This window comes from Pteropus medius, unplaced genomic scaffold (genome assembly GCF_902729225.1).
Source record: "Pteropus medius unplaced genomic scaffold, Ma_sr-lr_union100, whole genome shotgun sequence".
Lineage (NCBI taxonomy): Eukaryota > Metazoa > Chordata > Mammalia > Chiroptera > Pteropodidae > Pteropus > Pteropus medius.
The window spans coordinates 22,395,353-22,404,583 of record NW_024349519.1 but is presented as its reverse complement, the minus strand read 5'-3'; the positions used below and the strand labels follow the sequence as shown (position 1 = coordinate 22,404,583).

The window sequence follows — 9,231 nt, the reverse complement described above, 5'->3', positions numbered from 1 at the left end:
CTTTTGCAGAGCAGAAGTTTTTAAATTTAATGAAGTCTAGCTTATCAATTATTTTTCTCATGGAACACACCATTGATGTAGATAATATGTCATCACCATAATTGTTACCTAGATTTCTTCCTGCGTTATCTTCTAGGAGTTTTATAGTTTGACATTTTACATTTAGATCTGTGATCAATTTCGAGTTAATTTTTGTGAAAGTGTAAGATCTGGGTCCAGATTCAATTTTTTTTTTTTTTTTTTTTGTATGTGGATGTCCAGTTTTTCCAGCACTATTTGTGCAAAGGGCTATCTTTTTTCCATTGTATTGCCTTTGTTCTTTTGTCAAAGATCAGCTGATTAAATTTATGTGAATTCATCTCTAGACCCTCTATTCTGTTTTATTGATCCATTTTTCTCTTCTTCCACCAATACCATGTTGTCTTTATTACCATAGATTTGTGCTAAGTCATGAGGTCAAGTATTTTCAGTTCTCTGATGCTTTCTTTCTTTCAGTGTTGAGTTGGATAGTCTGGATCTTTTGCTTTTCCATACAAACTTTAGAATCTGTTTGTTAATACCCACAAATAACTTTCCAGGATTCTGATGAGATTGCATTCAATCATGATCCAGAAAACATAGTCCATTGAGAGTGTCAGAGTAGATTTTGTAGAATAAATGATAACTACATTGAGGTCTAAAGGAAAAGCAAGAATTAGGTCAATGAAAGGTTGAGGGCAGAATATGTGTTTCAAGCTGAGTGCATTGCACGAACCAGGTACTTTTTGCATTATTATGGCACATAAAAATAGTTTCCAATTTCAATAAACTTATACTATACCTTAGGAAGTAAGATATGCGAACATAAGACAGAATATAATATAAGATAAAATATATAATAAATCTCCAAAGCATAGGACACTGATATAACAACAATAATACTTATAAGAAAGTGTCTTAAGTCAGGATATGGTGACTCGGAATAGTTAAGGTCCTTAGTGGGTCCCTGGAAACCTAAAATAAGAATGCAGAGGTTCATATCAAGAATAGTATAATGAGAATATTTGCAGGATTAAAAATCTCCATTTTTGTAAGCTTTATATCCTCTATGTACTAGCTCAAAACACATTCATTTATCCTGCTGCATTTAGGTACATAATGAATAAATAATTTCAACTCCTAGAAATAAATAGCAATGAAGCTAGGACAGGAGTGAATAAACAAAAACCTGTCACTGAGTAGAGGTGAAAGTTCTGTGGGGAAAAATGTGTAATGCTTTTAAAAAAAACTAAACAAAAAACTAAAAGAGAAAATTAATTTTAAGATTTAAACATGGTACTTGTTTCTATGTAAAGATATTGATTAAGAAGTGGTCAGTCTGTCCAACAATCTGGACAAAATTGATTTTCAAAGGGAGCAAAATTTATTGTTTTAAAACTAGTTTAGAAAGGAGATGCAAAACCTTTCCAATAAAAATTTTGTGAGGATAAATGAGATGTCACTCCAGAAATTTTTAGTAAAAATTTGTGAGAGTAAATTACATAATATACTGAAAATACTATGAGTGTCATACAAAAAACACTATATAAATTCATTGCAATCCTATTATAGGGTTTCTCTTACCTGTTAATTATTGAAACTTTAGTGTGCATAATATTGAAAAAGAGAAGAAAACGTTTGTAGAAGATGGGTGCAAAGGTTTTTTTATACAATGATTTAAAAATGTTATATATGTATGTGTGTTTAATATTAAATAATTGTATTTAGATAACGTTAAATTTTATGTGTATGTATAGTCTTCATTTATAAATTTTATTAGGTTGATACCTCAACACTGAGCCAATAAAGCATGTTTCTTTTATGATAAACAATTAAAGAATGTTAGTTACAAAACTAACATTGGAAGAACTGATTAATATAATGTAATAATAATTTTCTTCATGTGTGAACCCATCAATTTTCTATTTATCAATAACCTAAATACCCAGTTACTAGGGTTAAGTATAACATTCTTTAATTGTTTATCATAAATGAAATATGCTTTATTGGCTCAATGTTGAGGTATCTTACAAAGTATGTGCTACAAATTCACAATGACAGGCCTATAAGCTATTAATTATTCATACTTATCCAGTATGAAAACATGCTACCAGACAGAGAAAACTAAAGATCAAGATAAAACAGGTAGAGTGAAAAATTAAGTCATTTACATCTTTTGTGAATACAGACATAAAATGAAGTGTGGTCAATAAATCTCATTTTCAGTGCCATTTAATTTGAGGCAAAAATATTATCCCTGTTCAACAACAACACACTCAGGGAGGCATTAACAATATAAGAAACAGATTTGTCCATTTGAATTGCTATTATTTACTATATTTAAATCAAAGTCATTAAATTCTAATACTCTTATTTTTTAAATGTAGAATTGTAGATAGTGTGAGAGTTTTCATCAATAATAAAGATTATCTTTATTCTTTATAACTGTGGCACGTTTCTGGCAGTAGATCCCTAAACTGCAGTTTAGTTGCAGATTTGTGAATTATCCTTCCCTTTTGTAATGAAACGGTTTACTAAAGGTTTACGGGAAAAATACAGATTTTCAAATGTGGTTTCAGCTTTTCATTGGAAGTAAATTAGATTCTCTTTTGGACTGGAGCATAGATAGATAGATAGATAGATAGATAGATAGATAGATAGATAGACAGACAGACAGACAGATAGATATAGATATCTCAGAAATATCACAATAAAAGAAGCCTCTATGACATATATCTTGAGAGGCAGTGCAGCATATTTAGGTTAAGTGTGGATTTGGGAATTTGACTGAACCCGAGCTACTCTGTCCTAGGAAAGTTGCTTAACTTTGTGCTTTGCTTTCCTGATTCTAAATGGGGATAATCTAAATGAGCAGCTCTAGGTAGGTTTCAGGAATCTAGGTTCTTCTGCATTCCGAGAGCTAGCTTTATTTTACCCTCTTAGCAATACCAGCAGCTGCTGAATAGTGCTTCCTCTGTGGAAGTCTGATGACTTAAAGGTCCTTGCCAGAGCTCCTGCTTACCAGCAGCACCCAGAGGCAAGAAGCAAATGTAGCTAGAACCTAATGAGCAAAGGGGCAGGAGTAGCAAAGGGGCAGATCAGAGAAGTTGGCCCCTCAACTAAAAACAACCTTAATGATATCCTTTGTTCCTGTTTAACATATTATTATTGCTGTGTGAATGACCATTTCTCTTACTTTCTACAAATTCACTTTATAATTAGGTTCAAGATTTGCCTCTTTAATATTAGACCCTTATCAGAGTCATTGTTTGCAAATATATTATCCCATATGGATGGTTCCCTCTTTGCCTTGTTGGTTTCTTTTGCTGTGCAGAAGCTTTTTAGTTAGATATGGTTTCATTCATTTATTTTTGCTTTTACTTCTCTTGCCTTTGAGGTCAAATTCACAAAATCTTTTCTAAATCCAAGGTCCGTATATAAATATATTATTATATAAGTATATAAAGAATTCATACAATAAACAAAAAATCCAATTAAAAAAAATTGGCTGACAACCTGAACAGACACTTCTCCCAAAAAGACATAAAATGACCAACAAACATAGGAAAAGGTGCTCAACTTCACAGGCTAGTAAAGAAATGCAAATCAAAATTACAATGAGATTCCATCTCACTCCTGTTAGAATGGCTGTCATCAACAGGACAAGTAATAACAAGTGTTGGAGAGGTCGTGGGCAAAAGAAACTCTTATACACTGTTGGTGGGACTGCAAATTGGTACAACCACTATGGAAAACAGTATGAAGATTCCTCAAAAATCTAAGAATTGATCTACCACATGATCGAGGAATCCTTTTACTGGATATTTACCCCAAAGACTTGAAAACAAATATCTGAAAAAATATCTACACACCAATGTTCATAGCAGCATTATTCACAGTGGCCAGGACATGGAAGCAACTGAAGTGTCCTACGATAGATTTCTGGATAAAGAAGCTGTGGTACACGTATACAATGGAATATTACTCAGCCAAAAGAAGAGAGGAGATAATGCCATTTGTGACAACATAGATGGACCTTGAGATAATCATGCTAAGCGAAATAAGCCAGACAGAAAAGGTTGAAAACCATATGATATCACTTATATGTAGGATATAAACCTAAAGGCAACAAATGAACAAGACAAACAAACAAAGACTCATGGATATAGACAATAGACTAGTGGTAACTAGAGGGGAGGGGAGTAGTTGGGGTAAAAGGGGTCAAATATGTAGTGACAGAAAGAAATCTAACTTGGGAAGTGAACAGACAATGTAAATATATCTACCTTACTGTTAAAATGTGTAGCTGACTACGGCCATGCCGTCCTGAATAAGCCCGATTCCATCTGATCTTGAAAGCTAAACAGGGTCGAGCCTGGTTAGTACTTGATGGAGACCACCTAGGAAGACCAGGTACTGTAGGCATAAAATATAAAAAAATTTAAAAAAAGGAATTGTAAACTGACAAGTTCCTTGCAATCTCTGAAGTCAACCAAGGGTTGCTTTTCCTAAAAAAAAAAAATAATAAAAATAAATAAATAAAATGTATAGCTGAAGCTTACTGGATTTCATTAACCAATGTCACTGTAAAAATAATAATAATAAATTAAAAAAAGAAGTGATACATATATACAATGGAATATTATTCAGCCACAAGAAATCATGAAATACTGTCATTTGAGACAATATCGATGGATTTTGAGATTATCATGCTAAGTGAAATAAGTCAGACAAAAAGTTGAGAACCATATGCGTTCACTCACATGTGAGATATAAAACTGAAAAAAACAAAAAACATGACAAACAAAAAGAGTCTCATGGACATAAATAGTAGATTAGTGGTTACCAGAAGGAAGGTAGTAGGGGAGAGGTAGAGAGGCATAAAAGGTGTTAAATATTTGATAACAAAAGGAAATATATCTTCGAGTGGTGAACATACAATTCAATATATATAGGACATACTGTTATACTGTTAAATTGTACACTTGAAACTTATTTGAGTTTATTAATGTCACCCCAATAATTTTTAATAAAAAAATATTTTCCTTCTTAAGCAATCTGTTTTGAATTGTTTATTATTTGTATATATAATTATAGTGTATGATTCCTGATACATACTAACTTATTTTCATTTACTATTACAGTCATGTGCCGTAAAATGACATTTCAGCCAATAATGGGCCTCATGTGTGACGGTGGTCCCATAAGATTATAATGGAGCTAAAAAATTCTTATCGCCAAGTGATGTTGTAGCTATCCCAATACAGTAAGGCAACTCATTACTTACATGTTTGTATAAATGCTGATATAAACAAACCTACTATGCTGCCAGTCATATAAAAGTATGACATATACAATTTTATGTACCATAAATAATAATTGATAATGATAACAAATTACTATATTGCTGGTTTATATAGTTATTATACTATCTTTAATGTAGTGTTTGCTCTTTCCACTTACAAAAGAATGTTTGCTATAAAACAGTATACCATGTTATGCCAGCAGCAGCTCCATGTGTGTCCTGTTTATCTCATCTGTTGATTGCATCATTTTCTCTTGTGTTTGATTTAATCTCACATTGTTTTGTACAGTAACATGCTGTACAGATTTGTAGCCTAGGAGCAATAGGCTATACCATATAGCCTAGGTGTGTAGTAGCGTATGCCATCTAGGTTTGTCTAAGTGCTCTTTTTGATATTTGCGTGATTAAATTGCCTAACAATGCCTTTCTCAGAACATATGCCATCATTAAGCAGCACATGACTGTACTTTTATTCTTAAATATAGATAAATAAAACTTTAAAGAAACTGACTTCTTTAATAGGATTGTAAGTCCTCTGAGAACAAAATCTGTGCTTTTTCTCTCTCTCTTTGCCCCCAACTTCAGGGAAGTGTATTGCACAGAATGTGAAAGAGTCAGTGGTTTGTTAAATAATGCTATATAGCTTTTACTATCAACCAATAAAAAGGATGCATTATATTTTCATTCCCTTACCCCATTCCATGCTTGCATTCTCCCTAGAGAATTTTATTTCTGTATTCTGAAGCCAGTGAACACCTGATACTCTTCAGTTGCTTCTATTTCCTCAGGAAGATTTAATTTTTACTGATATTTTTTCAGTTTATTTTTAGCATGGAAAAGAGCTATTCTGAAAAGCAGAACTTCAATATTTTACTGGGCATCAACATGTTTATATGAAAGAAGCATTTTTAAAAATTAAATATTGTGTGTTCACCCAAAGTCAAATTCCTTCCATCACCGTATAATTTTAGTAACTAATGTCACCCCAATAAATTTAATTAAAAAATTAAATAGTATTTGTCACATTATTTAAGGAATTTTACAGAAATGTTTTAATAAAACACCTGGCAATAGACATATTTCACTGAGGCTTCATATAGATTATTTGAAATCTTTTGTCCATATACTCAGTTATCAATTCATGAAGCTATATTTAAATGAAAATTTGTGTCTGGAGGGAGACTTAGTACTAACCGGAGTTGTTGTCTTACAGCTGTTAGAAACCCTCAGCTGTTTGCACTTTCCAGTTTCTTTCTATCCAGGGAAAGAGAATGAGCCACTCTTGGGTCAGGGCCTGAGAGAGAATAACACTCTTTTACATTTCATTATACTGGCTATTTTTTAGCAGAGTTGTTAAATGCTAGCTGCCTGACTTTGTTGCACTGGACTGACCAAAATAATTATTGGTATTCTGCAGCTGTTCAAGAACATTTTGTAAGCAGCATATTAAGAGGTATGGATTCCTGTTATTTTCCCAACAATTCATGACCAAATAAGATGTGCATAAAAATGTAAATAAAAATTTAACACACAAGAAATGAAACCATTGAATTTATTTTCCAGGATTACTGAAATATCAAAAATAACAGACAAAAAAACAAAAATCTTTATTTATTGAACATATCGTAAATCTTTGACCTAATTTGTTGTAAATCTTAAATTACAAAGGAGACATATGCATATCTTTTCTTTATCAGGATTAATTGGACTTGCAAATTTATTTTAAATAGGACACTAAATTCCTAAAATAACATTTCTTCATTAAAATAAGTATTTTTTTAAATAAAAAATTCTCAGAACTAAGAATATTCTTATAAGAATAATTTTTGAAAATATCAGAGCTTGCTAAGCTTTTGGAAATATGTAAAAATGTTCTATTTAATCAATTGTAGTGATGGAGAGTCGGGGATCTAAGGTTAGAAATAGTGTGGGGCTAGATTTTGACAGTCTTCAAATACAAGATGTGACATGTGGGGTTTATCCCATGATCTGAAGAGATGCTTGGAAGGTTCTGAAACAGAATAGTAGCAGGGGGAAGTAAAAGCCAAAATATTAGGAAATGTTTGTTTAAAGTATGCAAGAGAATTAAAAGAATTGCAAATAAATACTCAGGACTAAAACCATATTAGGAAATAAATGCAACAATTAAGTGTATTTCCTTTTTAGGAACAGTGCTCTTCTGGTGGCATCCATGACACTGAACTTTCCTGGTTTCAAATCTACTCTGTTTTCTTTACTGTGTACCTCCCCCCACACATACATGTAGAAGTTCCACATTAGTTATCTGCTCTCCCCTCTGCTTCCCATCCCTTCCCTCCATGTCTTTTCACCTGTTTTCTTCCCTCTCTGTCCCTGCCCCTTAACCTTTGCTTCTTTTCCCTTATCTTCCAGTTACTTCCTCTCTCTCTTTCTCCTCTCTATCTCTTTTCCCTTCCTCCCTTCCTCCCTCCCTCATCCTCATTTCCCTTTCTCTCTCTCAAGATATCTATTATCTATATCTATCTACATCTATATATCTATATCGATCTAATCTATATCTAATATATATCCACTTATATCATCTATCTATATTTATATCTATACCAAGATATCTATCTATATATATCTAGACATAGATATACATATATATCTGCATCTATATCATTTTCTTCAGAAATACTTACTAGTATCATATCTTCAAGTATCATCTTTCAGTGAATGACTACTCAATATATAGCATTAGCTCCTTAGAAATTCAAATTTTTTTCTCTCAAAATATAAATTGCAATTCCTCAAATCAAAAAAATAGAATTACAGTAATAAATAAACTCTTAAAAAGGTGAAATCTCTCTCTGATATCTGTCTGGCTTACTATGTAACATTAATAAGGTTAATAGATATCTGTGAATCTTAAATGTCTCATCTATAAAATGAAGAAAATAATAATGCTTATTTCCAAGGGTTTGTTATGATTAAATTAGATTATTAATATAAGTGCATAACCCTGTCTCTTGTATAAAGTAAATTCTCATAAAGATTGCTCTTTCATTATTTTATTCGTTTACGGATAAAATAGAGGACTATCTACAGTTTCTATGATCTCTAGTCTCTGCCTCAAGAATTATAGTTTGGACTCATGTTAGGTTTTAATCATAAATTGCTCAGATACCATCACTTCCTACTTAGAAATACTTTAAAATAATGGAGTAACTTAACACTGGGTATATCATTTCCATGATTTGAGCCTAATATTAGTTTTCCTCTGTGAAATGAAGAAAATAATTACTGACTTTATTAAGGCTTTTATTAAGTGTCAAAAGAAATGGCGTATTTGAAAACATATATATTTAATTTTAACAAATTATAAGATATTACTTAGACTAAAGATATATAGGGAGATTGAGATATTGTGACTTAAATAAATTTTCCCTGATCAAAACATTCTGAAGTTTAAACTTTATTTCTAGACATCAACTTTGAATGGGATATAGACCTACCATATTTTTTTCTATTGTTTTCAGAGTTGAGGGATGAATATTCAAAATACTCTTATTTTTTATTAACTAATTGTTAACTAAATTTTATTAGGTACTTAACCCAAAGGAATTCTAAGTGATATGAAATTAATAAAATGATAAGCTTTAGTTTAATACCAAATAAGTATAAATGACTCATGAAAGTCCTATCTATGACATGACTGTGGTTAAGACCTCTTTCTTTGTCTCATAGTCCCATTGAATGTATGAGCTGTATTGTATCTTAGAGATCAATTAGCTCAACTCTCTTATTTTATTATCAGAGAAATAAAAATTGGAGACCCAAGAAAGGTGAGCACCTTGACCAAAACCACTAAAGTATAAAGTGTCAGAAGCAGAAATGGACATCAGGTCTCTTACCCCATTTTCAGATGCTGTTTTTGTAATAGTATG

The 9,231-nt window shown here is 31.8% G+C and overlaps 1 pseudogene; it reads left to right on the top strand.

Moving 5' to 3' along the window:
* Window positions 1-4,326: 4,326 nt before the first annotated feature.
* On the top strand, window positions 4,327-4,443 carry LOC120618766 (uncharacterized; annotated as a pseudogene).
* Window positions 4,444-9,231: the final 4,788 nt, after the last annotated feature.